At 43.3% G+C, this 17825-nt stretch overlaps 1 protein-coding gene across 5 annotated transcripts in view; it reads right to left on the reverse strand.

Moving 5' to 3' along the window:
- Positions 1 to 9584, reverse strand: part of LIPA (lipase A, lysosomal acid type) — a 50799-nt gene extending 41215 nt beyond the window's left edge. For 3 of the 5 annotated variants that reach the window (XM_042959894.1, XM_042959893.1, XM_042959890.1), the window contains exon 1: positions 1837 to 1965. The gene's annotated coding sequence lies outside the window, so the exon portion shown is untranslated. Of the gene's footprint in view, positions 1 to 1436; positions 1655 to 1836; positions 1966 to 9507 lie in introns of those variants that run through there. The other 2 variants (XM_042959891.1, XM_042959892.1) reach the window with 2 other exon arrangements.
- Between the last annotated feature and the right edge of the window lie 8241 nt (positions 9585 to 17825).

A 17825-nucleotide genomic window follows, 5' to 3' on the forward strand; every position in this document is an offset into this window, starting at 1 on the left:
CTTGTATAAAAATGTTTAAAACAGCTTTGTGTGTAATAAACAAAAACTCGAAAAGCGCAAATGTCCAAAATGGGTGAATGGTTATGGATAGGACACGAACATGATATATACATACTACTCAGCAATAAAAAGGAATGAACACACAGTAACACGGATGAATCTCAAACTAATTATGGTGAATGAAAGCAAGACCAAAACACAAGAAGAATAAATACATCTGAGTCTATTTATAGAAAACTCTACAAGCAGATCTAGGGCTGGCTGCCTGAGAAGAAAAGGGAAAGGAGGAAAAGACTGCAAAGGGGTATGCACGAGAAGGGTGATGGACAGGTTCACTATACTGAATTTACCGATGGTTTTGCAGGTGTATGCATATGTCAAAATTTCTAAATTGTTCACTTAAAAAAGTCTTGTTATTGTATGTCAATAATACGGCTGTTTTTGAGACTTGTGCTTAACTGAGTAATCCACAAATCTTAGGGCATTGGTTCTCAGGAGATTACAAATAGTGAATTCTGCCAAAGCAAGCACTGCACTTAGTATCCAACCAGCAGTGACCCCTGAACATCTACAAAAAAAGTCATGTTACCTTGAATCTGCACCGCCAAAGCAAACTCACTGGCCTTTACTCACAAGTGTAGACTTCTTTGTGGTGGTTGGGAAGGGCTGCCTCGTCCCGAGCCATAAATTCAACCTCCCCAAAATCCATTTTTACTAGGGAATGGGGTGTAGATTGAAAAGGAAACGGAAAAGTTGTGCCCACAATTTAAAACAAAGAATCATCTGGCAGCAGACTGTTTGCACTCAGTCCTGCCCTACAGAACCTGGGCCAGCTGTCCACGGAGAGGCTCCAGGAGGGCGACAGGATCTATCACCCAGGTAATTTTTCCTTCCGACACAACATTAAGCAAGCTTCTCAACCTAGGAGTCAAGGGATTCCCGGAAGGCTGATGATTGAGAAGCTTAAATGGAGAAAAAGCCCCCATCCAGGCTGGATTCTGTGTGCTTTCCTGGGTTTTCTTAGCAACTTTTATCTCGGGTCTTTCTACATTGTAACAATCCAAGTATGTGCTCGACTGGCCCTCATTTCACCCCAGCCCATGTGCAAAGCTGGCGTCTGACTCAACTTTGAACCCCTAGGGCCTGAAGAGATGCCAAGCAAATATTGGATGCACAGTTCAGATTGGAATACGGGATAGGGAGTGGTCCAAAAGTTCAGTGGCTGGAGAAAAGAAAAACCGCAAAGCGGCCTTCCATTTTGCTTTCTAATAATGACACCACCACCACCAATAATTTCGGTTCCCATTTAAACTTGCGCTACGCGCCAGACAACCGCCGGCAGCGCTGCTGACCTGTGTGAACTACTCTGCGCAAATCTGGGGGGTACCGTTAAATCTTCTTTCGAGAGAGGCTGGGATTGCACCTAGGTTACGTACCGGAGGCAAAGTGGCAACGGGTTTAGAGGGAAGCTTGACCAGGGGAAAGGGGGTAGCTGGGAATCAGGAGTCCCGATTGTCACCGCAGTCCGCGGGTTCCGGACGGCTTTGCTGATCGGCGGCCGCTCGCGTCCAGGAAATCGAAGGGCTCCCGGAGAAGGGCGGGCAACTTCAGGGGGACCCCCCACCCCGAAACCTGGACCGCGCTGCCCGTAGAAGGGGCACCCGCAGATGCTCCAGACAAGGTGCTCCAGGTGGGATGCTCCAGGCGCCAAGCGCAGGGGGTCCCGCCAGCCTGCAGAGGCTCACGGCGAGAAGGGGGGGGGGGGGAGTGCGGCGGCGCACATGGAGGCAGGGGCTGCCGCACCTCACCTGGCGGCGCAGCCAGAGCCCCACTCACCTGCACTGATCCTCCCCTGCAGCTGTCCAGAGCCGCAGTGCCCGCACGTGGAGCCGGGCACCTGGAGGGCCAGACGCGAGGGCAGGCGCTCCCCCCCTCCCCAGCTTAAGCTTTGTGCACAGCCAATCGGAGCCGCGGGCCTTCGGGAAGTGCGGCAGAGACCCCGCCCTGCCCTGTGCTTCCGAGCGTCCGGACCCGCAGAGCATGCGCTGTGGGCGGGCCCCAGCGGGGCGGAGGCTCCGCCTCCCAGACCCAGCAGTAGCCCAGGGACATCATCAGACAGCGGAGGCTGCCTGCGCCCTGCCAAAGGAGCTCCTGCAGGGTTGGCACCCTCTGCACCTGCCATAAGGCTATGGGCTCTCTAAGTGAAAAGAAATGATATGTTCAGTATAAAGCGCTAAGCAATGTGTCTGATGCAAAGCAATCTTGCTGTACATTTTATTTTTATTTCTAAACTGCCAACCATTAAGACACTGCAGTGTAGCCGCCAACCAAATAAGGTCCCTGTTCTCCTGCTTACATTCCAACGGAAAGAGACACACCATAAATAAATATATAATATAAAGTACTAGAAAGTTCTACAAAGAACAATAAAACAGTAAAGAGACAATAAAGGAAGATGCTATGTTATATGTAAGGTAATCAGAAAAGGACTCTGATGAAGTGACCACTGAACACAAACAGGAAGGTGACTAAGAACCATGTGGATATTGGAGAAAGACCATTCTGGGGTGAGAGAACAGCACGTGCAAAGGCCATGAGGCAGAATATCCTGACGGGTTCTAAGAAGAACAAATGTGGTAGTAGAGAGTGGTAGAACACAAAGTCTTAGAAGTAGCTGGGTGCCCTGCAGGACAATTTTAGAGAAGAAGCCAGTGGAAGGTTTTCCAAAGAAAGGCAACATACTCTGGTTTATAGTTTAGAAAGACCACTCTGTCGGCTAGGGTCAACTATGGAAACAGGGAGACAAATGGGAAGGCTACTGCAATAGTCCAAGCGAGAGTTAATCATGGCTTGGACTGGGGCAGTGGGAGCAGTGGAGGTGGAGAAAAATACTCAGATTCAAATGGAGAAAGTGCCATGAATTCAAATGGAGGAAGCACCGAGAAGAGCAGCTTGGGAGGAAAATCAAGTGTTTGTTCTAGATGTGTTGATTTTGAGACACTCGTTAGAGAATTCTCTCCGCCAAGGCTCTGCCGGCAACCGGAACTCACTCTAGGGATCCCAAACAGAAGAAATGGTTACACAGGTGGCGGAATTTCCAGGAAGCCAAACAGGGTTTGCACAAGCCCCGCAGAGACCAGCGACAGCAGGCAAGGCTGAGGCATTATCGGGGGGGGGGGGGGGGGGGGGGGGGAAGACAGTGTCACCAGAGACCGGAGGTTCCTGCGTCGAGCAGTAGTCTCTGCCAGAGACACTTCCAAGGCCGAGAGAGGAGAACCACACATCCTGTGGCTTTCCCTGGCTCCCGCCCTCCGGTCTCCCACTAGTCCCTCCTTAGGGTCAAATGCAACCTGACGCTGGCTGACCGAGGACCCTAAGAAATGCAGGCTGCAGGGATCAGACCCCTCACCCTCCAAGACACAGAGCAGAGGACAGACAGAGAATGGATCCAGAGACAAACTGGCAAAGATCAGCACTGGCATGTACACATCCAGTGTTCAAAGTCAAGTTCCAGGCTGGAGATTTAACGTCGGAATAATTTGCTTATAATGGTGTTTAAAGCCCTGAGGCTGTATGAGGTCTCCCAGAGAGGAAGCATAAATAACAAAAAATAACATAGAGACTCAGAAGATACGAAAGCTGAGAAGAGGGCACCTGGGTGGCTCAGTCGGGTAAGTGTCTCATTTCACCTCAGGTCATGGTCTCACGGTTCACGAGTTCAAGACCCGTATCGTGCTCTATGCTGTCAACATAGAGCCTGCTCCAGATCCTCTCTCCCTCCTCTGCTCCCCCTCCTCCGCTTGCACTCTGTCTCTCTCAAAATAAATAAATAAACTTTTTTAGAAAAAACTGAGACGACAGTCAGGTTGGAGAATCGTGTTGGATGTGAGACCGAGTCGAGAGAGAGATGACTGGCCCACACTTGAGCACTGAAGAATGAGCATCACATTTAGCAATATTTCTGTGTCAGACGTTGTGCTAAGCCCTTTACACAGAGTATCTCCTTCAGCTGTCAAAACTACCTCCAAAACTCCATTTTGCAAGTGGGTAAATGGAGGGTCAGAAAGGTTCAATATATTGCCTCAAGTCACAAAGTAGAGGGTAAAGCGGTCCGAGACGCAGCCCAGGCAAATTAAGTCCAGGCTTTTCATCCATAAACAAACAAACAAACAAACAAACATCCAACCACGAAGCCCCTTCATCCAAGTAAGGGAGGATTTTCCCCACTTTCTGCTTTGGGCCATTGTAAGCCACAGTGACTGGCAGATGACCCATACATTTAGTATAAAGAGAAAGCTTTACAGAAGACAGCAGGTGCAAGGTGGTGTGTGTGTGTGTGTGTGTGTGTGTGTGTGTGTGAGAGAGAGAGAGAGAGAGAGAGAGAGAGAGAGAGAGAGAGCGCGCGTGAGAGCGCACGAGCACTCCAGTAATCTACCAAGGGTTCCTCTCAAGTCCTGGGCTGAGTATTACCCAGAGTCTGTATGTGAAGAAACTACACTAGACCAGGGAAAAAGACACCTGAGAGGAACAAATGGGAAAATCCCCCAAGTTTACAAAGGATTGAGACTAGTTCAGGCGATACCAGACCAGAAGGGAAAAACCTTATAATATAAAAGACACTTAGTAGTAGACTCAGAAGGATATTATTGCCTCAGCATGGGGCAAAATTATCCCTAAGTAAGCCTGCTTAAAAGTAAGAGTCCTGAAAGAGACCCTCGGTTGATTTTCACAAGACAGTACGGTGGGGAAGGAATCATCTTTTTGACAAATGGTGTGGGAACAACTGGATGGCTCCACGCACAGCAGTTAACTTCCACCCTTACCTCACAGCGTATACAAAAATTAACTTGGGGCACCTGGGTGGCTCAGTTGGTTAAACGTCTGACTTTTGGTTTTGGCTCAGGTCACGATATGACAGTTCGTGAGTTTGAGCCCCACTTGGGCTATGCTGGCAGTGCAGAGCCTGCTTGGGATTCTCTCTCTCTCCCTCTCTCTGCCCCTCCTGCTCATGCTCTCTCTCTCTCTCAACATAAATAAACTTTTAAAAAATTAACTCAAAATGAACCATCACCATAAATTTGAAATTTATGGGGAGATCAGAGAAAATATTGGGTTTGCCAAAAGGATTTCTTAAACAGAACATAAAAAGCACAACCCATGAAGGAAAAAAAAATTAACAAACTGGACTTCTTCAAGATAAAAAACTTTTTCTATTTCAAAAAATACTTCATAACCGCAGTGAGATTCTGCTTCATATCCACTAGGATGACTATAATAAAAAAGACAGAGGGGTACCTGGGTGGCTCAGTTGGTTAAGTGACCAACTCTGGATTTCAACTCAGGTCACGATCTCGCGATTCGTGGGATCGAGCCCCACATCAGACTTCTTGCTGACAGTGCGGAGCTGCTTGGGATTCTCTCTCCCCCTCTCTCTCAGGCCCTCTCCCGCTCATGCTCTCTCTCTCTCTCAAGATAAATACAAATAACCTTAAAAGAGACTTAAAGAAAGAAAGAAAGATAATAATACATGTGGAAGAGGATGTGGAGAACACAAGGCAGGCTGGGATATAAGATGGACGGCTGCCTCAGAAAACAGCCTGTAGTTCTTCAAAAGGCTCAATAAACATACAGTTGCCATATGACCTAGCAATTCCCATCCCGTGTATACACCTGAGGGAAATGCAAACTCGTGCTCACGTAAAAAGCATCCACAAATGTTCATAGAAGTATCCCTCAGAGCAGCCAAAAGGTAGAGACAGCGCAATGCCTACCAGCCGATGAATGGGTAAATGTGATCTATCTCTACGCTGGAATAATATTGCATAATAAAAAAAATGAATGTCTAATGCATGCTATGACATGGATGAACCCTGTACACATGCTGAGGGATAAAAGCCAGTCACACGCACCAAAAAGGGAAAATAACTCCGTTTACATGAAATGTCCAGAATCGGCAAGTCTATCCCAACAGGAAGCAGATTAGTGGTTGCCTCGGGCTGGTGGGGGCAGGGATTGGGAGAATGTGGGTTGACGGCTAAAGGTCGTGGCTTTCTTTTTGCTGTGATGAAAAGGTTCTAAAATTAATTGTGGCGTTCGTTGCACAACTCTGTGGATAAACTGAAAGTCATTTAATTGTACATTGCAAAGAATGACTTGTGTGGTACATGAATTACACCTCAATACACTGTTTTTAAGACTTTATAAAAATGATAAGGTATACTTGTTACAATTTAGTAACAGGACTAAAAACCCAGTCAAAAATGGGCGAAAGGTTTGGACGTGCCACCAAAGTAGATACGTAGATGGCAAATAAACACGTGAAAATATGCTCACCATCATTAGTCATCAGGGAAATGCAAATTATAGTCATGATGAGACACCACTATTCTACCCACCAGAATGGCTAAAATTAAAAAGTGCAGACATGGATGAGAAGTAGCATCCAACTCTCGGTTTGGGCTCAGGTCATGATCTCACATATCAGGAGTTCAAGCACGAGTCAGGCTCTGTGCCAACAGCTCGGGACCTGCTTGGGATTCTCTCTCTCTCCGTCTCTCTCTGCCCCTCCCCTGCTCATTCTCTCTCTCTCCCTCCCTCCCTCTCTCTCTCTCTCTCTCAAAATAAATAAACATTAAAAAATAATGAAATATTGATACACGTAGCAACATGTATGGCTCTTAAAATAATTACGTTGAGGGAAAGAAGACAAAACCAGTACACACTGTATGATTTCCTTTGTAGAAAATTCTAGAAAATGTGAATTAATCCACAGTGACAGAAAGACTATTACTGGTTGCTTGACAGGGGAGTATCTTTTGGAGAAGAGAAGAGGTTGGATTCCAAAAGGGCACAAGCAAACTTTTAGAGGGAATGGATGTATTTATTATTTTGATTGTGGTGAGGGTTTCACAGCCATGCACATATGTCAAAACTCATCAAAATGTACACTTTAAATGTGTGCAGCCTAACCTTCATCAGTTGTACCTCAACTGGACCTGTTTAAAAAACTGAATAGCGTTGATTCACTGAGCTCTTGCTATGTGCCAGATACTAAACAGTTTACAGAAACTAACTTCTTGAATCATTAACCACTTAGCACTTAACAGTAACCCGTTCTCATTGTCTTTCTGAAGGCCAGGTGCCCTCCTGGGCGTCCAGGATTCAGAAGTAGACAACACCGGCCCCTTCCCTCAGAGTAGAGTGCAGGAGGCAAGGAGGTGGGGAACTGGAACCTCAGAGCAGGAAGGCCCAACTCTCCTAGCCCAGCTCTCCTAGCCTGTGGTCAAGAGTCTAGGTACCATATGGAGAAAGATAGGCTGAGTCTTCAGCCCCCTAGAACTCAGAATGGTGTCTCTCCCTTCATGGACAATAGGTGGCAGAAGTTCCCCCAGAAAACTGGTTCTACATTTGGGACTCACACAGGGAGGTCCTGTCCCATCTGGTGCTTAGGGCCTTAGGGTCTCACAGGCCTTTGGTCCTGTTTTCTCCACCTTTTATCCCTACACAAGTTTCAGGGCTGAAGGTTCCAGGGGACTCCACTTCTCTGTGCTCAATAAATTCTAGTGACTGTCCCACGTCCCAAAAGGAGGGCGTTTAAACATATCTTGTTTTGTTCTGTCTCTGAGAAGATGCTTATTGGTAGGCAGTGGATACTACCAAATGAAGTAGCTTTGGGGGTGAGGGGAAGGAGCTGTCACGGAGAATCGATGGAGTTTAGGAATCCGGGACACCCCAGGCTTTGACCTGAGAGGGCAGAATCGAGCTCTGCCTCTTCCTTTTCCTCTTTTGGGCTTTCCAGTTAGTTCCAGCACAAAAAGCAAATGGTGGCTGGCAGTGGCACATTCCAGCACCAGAAGAATTTCTGGAAACGATTTTACAAGGAGCCATTGATTCCCAGCACACAACTGCCTTTGATTCCAATTAGTGACATTTGTAGATACCTACTAAAGACCATCCCCAGCTGAGGGCACTAAAATGAATGAGTCCAAGCCTTCGGTGCCTCAGTAACTTGGCATGATGCCTAGTCCAGAGGTCAGATCCAAAAGCCTGCAGATATGTTTCATCTGCCAACATAGCTGGTATAGAACATAGAATGTTCTAGAAATTTTAATTAGTGGATGCCAATGAAAAATCAAAGGAGCTTGCATAAAAATCTATCACTCTGGCTTCTCTTAAAAAATGTAAAAAACCTTATATCTTCTACATCTCATCTATGATATGCCTTCGCCGGTCCCATATCCTGTACCCCCAGCCTGCCAACTTGGTGAGCATCTAGCCATCTTTGAAGATTTGGTTCAAGCAATCCCTTCTCAAGAAAATCTGTTTCTCCACTTCACATGCTCCTTATCTCACCCCAGATACACCAGTTCCAGATGAGTCTGTCAACAACAAATTGTTAAAATAAAACACTGGTCAAAATCAACATTTCGAGTAACTGATATTTTTCTCATGCTTTAGTAACTTGGTGGACACCGTGCATCTTTTAGTAATTTTTGTTCACTTTTCAGCTGTTTCTGGGGCCTTTCCTTGCCTCAATTTCTTCAGCTGTAAAATGGGGGATTATCAGAGTCCTCATCTACTAGGGCTCTTAAGAATTTTTAAAGGAGTTATACATTCCCATGTCTTATATTTTAAAATACATAGGAAGTGTTTAAACTTTGTCTGGAAAATAGTAAGTAATCATTCGTTATCAGTTGTTATTTCTTTCTATTACATAAGTACTATTCTTGTAATTCCACAAGTAACCCAAGTTAATTGAAGCAAAAAACAGAAAATGAGAATAAACAAAAATCTACAATAATCTCACTAAGAGAAAAATGTTGGTAACATTTACTATCTATCTCTCCAGATCTATTTCCTGCATACATGATTATATCTTCCCAGAATGAAATACTTTATATATAACATTTTATACCCTAACTTTTGGGGATTGTGTGTGTGTGAGTGTATGTGTGTGTGAGAGAGTGTGTGTTAGTTCTAATTTATTTTGACTTAATCAGGTCATCTGATTTTTCTGCACATATCTGTGAGATTTAAGTACGATTTATTTCTAGTGTCCTGTCTAAAAGTAAACTTAGGGAAAATACAAGTTTACGGTGTTGCCTCTGGCCAGAGTCATGCAGCCTTAGTTACGGTTAAAAAACCATGTAAAATTGCGTCAGGAAACAATATAAAGTTGCCTCCCCAAGAATCTGTGGACTGCTGTTCCGCCTGAAGTTAACACAATGTGCAGTTTGCAAGAAAAGCATAATGGCAGTTTGCAGGTTAGAAAGAGTCACAGGATGTAGCACTTCGGCCCTTGTGCCCACAGATGACATCACTGGTGCAGTCGGCCAAGAATGTTTTGCAGGTCCAGGGCCCTGAAGCAGGACGACCCCCTCACCACAATCACACCCAAAGGAACAAGATGACCAGAGAAAGAAAATACTACAGCTGACCTAACCTCTCATCAGTCAGCATGATCCGAGGCCGAGACCCTTACCCTGAACTTTCACCCTTTAAAATCACCTGTTTGTTAGCCTTCCGGGAGTTCAGAGCTTCGAGCATTAGCTCCCCGTTCTCCTCGCTGGAGCCACACCAGGAGCCTATCTTGCTTCACCACCAAAGCGCTGTGTCAGTTTTTCCATTAGCTAGCTGCTCATCAGCTGGACAGCTCTCACTTGGTTTAGTTACAAGAGTAGCCAAAAAGTAGCAATGACCTAAATGTTCTTCAGCTGACCAATGGGTAGATAAAAATGGGATGTATCCACACAATAGACAGATATCGGGTAATATATCCATCTATAGTGTGGACAAACCTTGAAAACATGCTAAGTGGAAGAAGCCGTTCACAGTTACACATATTGTCTAATTCCATTTATAGAAAGAGAAAGTAGATTCCCAGCTGGCAGGCGGAAAGGAAAGGCGGATATGGGCAGTGACGGCTCATGGGTACGGGATTTTTTTGGGGGATGATGAAACTGCTCTGGAATTCAACAAATCAGATAGTGGGACTGTTGTACACCATACCATTTAGTGACTCTATGCCAAACCACTGAACTGTGCACTTGAAAGGGCTGAATGTTATAACACGGTCTGTGAATTACATCTCAATAAAGCTGCTAAAAACCATGTGTGAGTTGAAGCAAACTGGTGTCAGAAAAATTTGAGCTGTGATACACATCAGGGTGTAGCCTGGCGGTTTATCACTTTTACGAATCTGGGGACTCTAAGTTTGTGGTTTCTATTACAACTTTCCATTCCTTCTTAGTAGTTTAGCCACCAGCAGGTCTTTTTATTTTTTAATATAACTTATTGTCGAGTTGGCTAACATACAGTGTGTATAGTGTGCTCTTGGTTTTGGGGGTAGATTCCCTTGATTCATCACTTACATACAACACCCAGTGCTCATCCCAACAAGCGCCCTCCTCAGGGCCCATCCCCCATTTCCCCCTCTCCCCCGCCCCCCATCAACCGTCAGTTTGTTCTCTGTATTTAAGAGTCTCTTATTGTTTGCCTCCCTCTGTTTGAAACTTTTTTTTTGTTTACTTCATCACAGAGAAGGGACAATAGAGCCAAGCCCTAAAGGAAATGGGTGAGCTAGCCCTGTAGACGTTGGGGTGGGGGTGGGGGTGGGGGCATTCCAGGCGGAGACCTGGCAGGTGCAGAGGCCTGACTTCCCCAAGCATGTTCCATCCAGGGGGCCAATGAGGCAGAGGAGGAAGGTAAGGACATGGGGAGGCCATCGTGCATGACCTCATAAATCCTTGTGAGAACTTAGGCTTTAACTGATTTGAAAATGTTTTCAGGGGAGGAGCCAAGATGGCGGAACAGCATGCAAGTTTTTTGTGCGTCTCGCATCCATGAAACACAGGCAGACCAACACTAACCCATCCTACACACCTAGAAAACTGATTGGAGGATTCACACAACAATCTGCACAACCTGAACCACAGAATTCAGCAGGTATGCGGAGAGGTGAATTTGGGGAGCGAGAAGGCACAGGAAGGGAGGTGCTTTCGCAAGCGGAGAGAGGACAGAGACTGGGGGCGGGGGGGAGAATACAGGAAAAGCACCCCTCCTCAAAAGCAGCTGGAGAGAAAGTGGAAAATTGGAAACAGCCACAGGGACTAAACTAAAAAGGGAAAAAGGAGAAAGGAGAGGGTTTCAATTCCATTAAGACTGTAAACAAGGGGGACGCAAAGGCTGCAACTCCGCAGCTCCCTACCTGGCGGTGCTCTGATGGGAAGGGCGAATCCCCAGGAGCAGGGTGGGGTCCGGGAGGTTCTCGGGCCACACGGGGAAAAGCGGTTCCACTGCTGGAAGGACACTTGGTGGAGACGGTTGAAGCCCCCTGGGCCCGGCAGACCCCAGAAAACGGCCACATTCGCTGGGGCGGGGACAAGGTCCTTAAGGCTGAAGCCTGGTGCCAGATGTGTGTTGTGATTTTCCATAATCCCTGAAAAGCACTTGCTACACCATCTCACGAACTTTTTCTGGGGCGGCTGGCACCCGGCCGCAGTCTCGGGCACCGGCAGCAGCAGGGTCCCGCAAGCGTTCCTGGGTGCGGCCGACACTCGGCCATTGCTCATTCGGCCATTGCTCATTCGGCCATTGCTGGGTGAGACCCTCCCGCAGAGGGCGGAAGGGGTCAAAGCCGCGGTCCTTCAGAAGTAAGGGGCCAGGGAAAACAGCCGCATCTGAGACAGAACTCCGGAGAAAGGTACTGCCTGGGGCCTGGTCACGGACAGTGAGAAAGCGGGGCATGGCCAAGAGCTGAAGACGGAGGACAGGAGACGGGTGAGCGATTGCTGACCCGGGAGAACAGACCGGGTAGGCGGCTGACGCCATTTGCACCTCTGCCGCGCATGCGCATACGCACCCAAGAGCGCCGCAACACTCCACCCCAGAAGGCGAGCAGCGCCATCTAGTGGAGGGCGGAGTGGTTACACTGAGCCCCGCCCAACTGGGCCAACCTCCCTCCTTGAACACAAGTCTCACCACCGGCTCAGTTTATGGACTATAAAGCCCTTCAGAGTCTGACTTCTAGGGGAAAACAAAATAATTTCAGTCCTACTTCAATCTCTTAGGTCCATGTATTCAATTTTCTTTCTTTTTCTTCTCTTTTACACTTCTTTTTCTTGAATATAGAAAGAGAAAATTTCATTTTTATTTTTAATTTTTATTAAAAATATTTTTCTTTAATTTTTATGACTATATTTTTTAATTTTGTGTAAATTTTTTCAAATTCTATTTTACTTCCATCATTTTATTTTAGTCTCCTTCAGTGTATTCACCTTCTCAAATTTTCAAACGATTTCCTTTTTTTCTTTTTCTTTTTTGTTTCTTTTTCTTGATTGCAGAAAGAAAAATTTCATTTTTACTTTCAACTTATATTAAAAAATATTTTTCTTTAATTTTTTTACTATACTTTTTGCTTTTATGTAAATTTTTTCAAATTCTATTTTACTTCCATCAGTTTATTTTAGTCAACTACAGTGTATTCACATTTTCATATTTTCAAATGATTTCCTTTTTTCTTTTTTCTTTTTTCTCTTTTTCATTTCTTTCTTCTTGAATATAGAAAAAAATCATTTTTATTTTTAATTTTTATTACAAATATTTTTCTTTAATTTTTTGCTACTATATTCTTTACTTTTGTGTATATTTTTTCAAATTCTATTTTACTTCCATCATCTCATTGTAGTCTACTTCAGTGTATTCATTTTTTCAAATTCTCAAACGATTTCCTCCCCCTCCCCTTTTTTTTCTCTAATCTGTCAAACCACTTTCAACACCCAGACCAAACACACCTAAGATCTAGCATCATTTATTCGATTGCTATGTGTGTTTAATTTTTTAATTTCAATATTTTTTTAATTTTAATTTTTTTATTTAAATTTTTCTGCCTCATTAATTCCTTTTCTCCCTTCAAAATGGCAAAATGAAGGAATTCACCCCAAAAGAAAAAGCATGAAGAAACGACATCCAGGGATTTAACTAACACAGATACAAGCGACATGTCTGAACCAGAATTTAGAATCACGAGAATAAGAATACTAGCTGGAGTCGAAAATAGATTAGAGTCCCTTTCCGCAGAGATAAAAGAAGTAAAAAATAACCAGAATGAAATTAAAAATGCTGTAACTGAGTTGCATTCATGGATGGATGCAGCGGCAGCAAGGATGGACGAGGCAGAACAGAGAATCAGCGATATAGAGGACAAACTTATGATTTAAGATTTAGATTTAAGAATTCTTAATTTAAGAATTAGAATTAATTTAAGAATTCATTTAGAATTAACTTAGAATTAATTTAAGAATTCATGATTTAAGAATTAGAGAAATCAGTGACTCATTAAAAGGAAACAACATCAGAATCATAGGGGTCCCAGAAGAGGAAGAGACAGAAACAGGGGTAGAAGGGCTATGTGAGCAAATCATAGCAGAAAACTTTCCTAACCTGTGGAAAGACACAGATATCAAAATCCAGGAAGCACAGAGGACCCCCATTAGATTCAACAAAAACTGACCATCAACAAGGCATATCATAGTCAAATTCACAAAATACTCAGGCAAGGAGAGAATCATGAAAGCAGCAAGGGAAAAAAAGTCCCTAACTGACAAGGGAAGACAGATCACGTCTGCAGCAGACCTATCCACAGAAACTTGGCATGCCAGAAAGGAGTGGCAGGATATATTCAGTGTGCTGAATCAGAAAAATATGCAGCCAAGAATTCTTTATCCAGCAAGGCTGTCATTCAAAATAGAAGGAGAGATAAAAAGTTTCCCAGACAAACAAAAATGAAAGGAGTTTGTGACCACTAACCCAGCCCTGCAAGAAATTTTAAGGGGGACTATCTGAGGAGAGACAAGATGGAAAAAAAAAATATATATATATATATATATGTATATATATATATATATGTGTGTGTGTGTGTGTGTGTGTGTGTGTGTAGAAATAAATAAATAAATACCAAAAGCAACAAAGATTAGAAAGGACCAGAGAACACCACCAGAAACTCCAACTCTACACGCAACATGACAATAAATTCATATCTTTCAGTGCTCACTCTAAACATCAATGGACTCAATGCTCCAATCAAAAGACATAGGGTAACAGAATGGATAAGGAAACAATATCTATCTATATGCTGTTTACAAGAGACCCACTTTAGACCTAAAGCCACCTTCAGATTGAAAGTAAGGGGATGGAGAACCATCTATCATGATAATGGTCGCCAAAGAAAGCCAGAGTAACCTTACTTATATCAGACAATCTAGACTTTAAAATAAAGACTGTATCAAGAGATGCAGAAGGGCATTATATCATAATCAAGGGGTCTATCCACCAAGAAGACCTAACAATTGTAAACATTTATGCACCAAATGTGAGAACACCCACATATATAAATCAATTAATCACAAACATAAACTCACTGATAGTAATACCATAACAGTAGGAGACTTCAACACTCCACTCACAACAATGGACAGATCATCTGATAAAAAAATCAACAAGGAAACAATGGCTTTGAATGATACACTGGACCACATGGACTTAACAGATATATTCAGAACATTTCATCCTAAAGCAGCAGAATATACATTCTTCTCCAGAGCACATGGAACGTTCTCCAGAATAGACCATATACTAGGACACAAATCATCCCTAAGTAAGTACAAAAAGATTGAGATCATACCGTGCATATTTTCAGACCACAACGCTGTGAAACTCGAAATCAACCACAAGAAAAAATTTGGAAAGGTAACAAATACTTGGAGACTGAAGAACATCCTACTAAAGAATGAATGGGCTAACCAAGCAGTTAAAGAGGAAATTAAAAAGTATATGGAAGTCAGGGTGCCTGGGTGGCTCAGTTGGTTAAGCGTCCGACTTTGGCTCAGGTCATGATCTCACGGTTTGTGAGTTCGAGCCCCACGTCAGTCTCTATGCTGACAGCTCAGAGCCTGGAGCCTGCTTCGGATTCTGTGTCTCCCTCTGTCTCTGCCCCTCCCCTGCTCACACTCTGTCTGTCTGTCTCTCTCTCACTCACTAATAAATAAACATTAAAAAAAATTTTTTTTAAAGAAAAGAAAAAGTATATGGAAGTCAATGAAAAGGATAACACCACAACCCAAAACCTCTGGGATGCAGAAAAGGCAGTCATAAGAGGAAAGTATATAGCAATCCAGGCCTTCCTAAAGAAGGAAGAAAGATCTCAGATACACAACCTAACCTTACACCTTAAGGAGCTGGAAAAATAACAGCAAATAAAACCCCAAAACAGCAGAAGACAGGAAATAATAAAGATTAGAGCAGAAATTAATGCTATTGAAACAAACAAACAAACAAAAAAAAAAAACCAGAACAGATCAATGAAACCAGAAGTTGGTTCTTTGAAAGAATTAACAAAATTGATAAACCACTAGCCAGTTTGATCAAAAAGAAAAAGGAAAGGACCCAAATAAATAAAATCAAGAATGAAAGAGGAGAGATCACAACCAACACAGCACAAATAAAAACAATAAGAGACTATTATGAGCAATTATATGCCAATAAAGTGGGCAATCTGGAAGAAATAGACAAATTCCTAGAAACATATACACTACCAAAACTGAAACAGGAAGAAATAGAAAATTTTAACAGACCCATAACCAGTAAGGAACTCGAATTAGTAATCAAAAATCTGCCAAAAAAACAAGAGTCCAGGGCCAGATGGCTTTCCAGGGGAATTCTACCAAACATTTAAGGAAGAGTTAGCACCTATTCTCTTCAAGGTGTTCCAAAAAATAGAAATGGAAGGAAAACTTCCAAATTCTTTCTATGAAGTCAGCATTACCCTGATTCCAAAACCAGACAGAGACCCCACTAAAAAGGAGAACTATAGACCAATTTCCCTGATGAACATGGATGCAAAAATCCTCAACAAGATATTAGCCAACTGGATCCAACAATACATTAAAAAAAATTATTCACCACGACCAAGTGGGATTTATACCTGGGATGCAGGGCTGGTTCAATATTCGCAAAACAATTAACGTGATTCATCACACCAATAAAAGAAAGGACAAGAACCATAGGATCCTCTCAATAGGTGCAGAGAAAGCATTTGACAAAATACAGCATCCTTTCTTGATAAAAACCCTCAAGAAAGTAGGGATAGAAGGAGCATACCTCGAGATCATAAAAGCCATATAAGGAAGACCCAACGCTAATATCATCCTCAGTGGGGAAAAACTGAGAGCTTTCCCCCTAAGGTCAGGAACAAGACAGGGGTGTCCACTCTCACCACTGTTATTCGACATAGTATTGGAAGTCTTAGCCTCTGCAATCAGACAACACGAAGAAATAAAAGGCATCCAAATCGGCCAGGAGGAGGTCAAACTTTCCCTCTTCACAGATGACATGGTACTCTATATGGAAAACCCAAAAGATTCCACCAAAAAACTGCTAGAGTTGATTCATGAATTCAGCAAAGTTTCAGGATATAAAATCAACACACGGAAATCAGTTGCATTCCTATACACCAACAATGAAGCAACAGAAAGAGAGATCAAGGAATCGATCCCATTTACAGTTGCACAAAAAACCATAAAATACCTAGGAATAAATCTAACCAAAGAGGTGAAAAATCTATACACTGAAAACTATAGAAAACTTATGAAAGAAATTGAAGACACAAAAAAATGGAAAAAGATTCCACGCTCCTGGATAGGAAGAACAAATATTGTTAAAATGTCGATACTATCCAAAGCAATCTACATATTCAATGCAATCCCTATCAAAATAACACCAGCATTCTTCACAGAGCTAGAACAAATAATCCTAAAATTTGTATGGAACCAGAAAAGACCCCAAATAGCCAAAGCGATCTTGAAAAAGAAAACCAAAGCAGGAGACATCACAATCCCAGACTTCAAGCTATACTACAAAGCTGTAACCATCAAGACAGTATGGTACTGGCACAAGAACAGACACTCAGATCAATGGGACAGAATAGAGAACCCAGAAATGGACCCACAAACGTATGGCCAACTCATCTTTGACAATGCAGGAAAGAATATCCAATGAAATAAAGACAGTCTCTTCAGCAAGTGGTGCTGGGAAAACTGAACAGCGACATGCAGAAGAATGAACCTGGGCCACTTTCTTACACCAGACACAAAAATAAACTCAAAATGGATGAAAGACCTAAATGTAAGACAAGAAGCCATCAAAATCCTCGAGGAGACAGAGGCAAAAACCTCTTTGATCTTGGCCGCAGCAACTTCTTACTCAACACATCTCTGGAGGCAAGGGAAACAAAAGCAAAAATGAACAACTGAGACCTCATCAAAATAAAAAGCTTCTGCATAGCAAAGGAAACAATCAGCAAAACTAAAAGGCAACTGACAGAATGGGAGAAGATATTTGCAAATGACATCAGATAAAGGGTTAGTTTCCAACATCTATAAAGAACTTATCAAACTCAACAGCCAAAAAACAAATAATCCAGTGAAGACATGGGCAAAAGATATGAATAGATATTTCTCCAAAGAAGACATCCAGATGGCCAACCGACACATGAAAAATGCTCAACATCACTCATCATCAGGGAAATGCAAATCAAAACCACAATGAGATACCACCTTACTCCTGTCAGAATGGCTCACATTAACAACTCAGGCAACAATGGATGTTGGTGAGGATGCAGAGAAAGAGGATCTGTTTTTCATTGTTGGTGGGAATGCAAGCTGGTGCAGCCACTGTGGAAAACAGTATGGAGGTTCCTCAAAAAACTAAAAATAGAACTACCCTACGACCCAGCAATTGCACAACTAGGCATTTCTCCATGGGATACAGGT

The sequence above is a fragment of the Panthera tigris genome, chromosome D2 (genome assembly GCF_018350195.1).
Source record: "Panthera tigris isolate Pti1 chromosome D2, P.tigris_Pti1_mat1.1, whole genome shotgun sequence".
NCBI classification, from domain to species: Eukaryota; Metazoa; Chordata; class Mammalia; order Carnivora; family Felidae; genus Panthera; species Panthera tigris.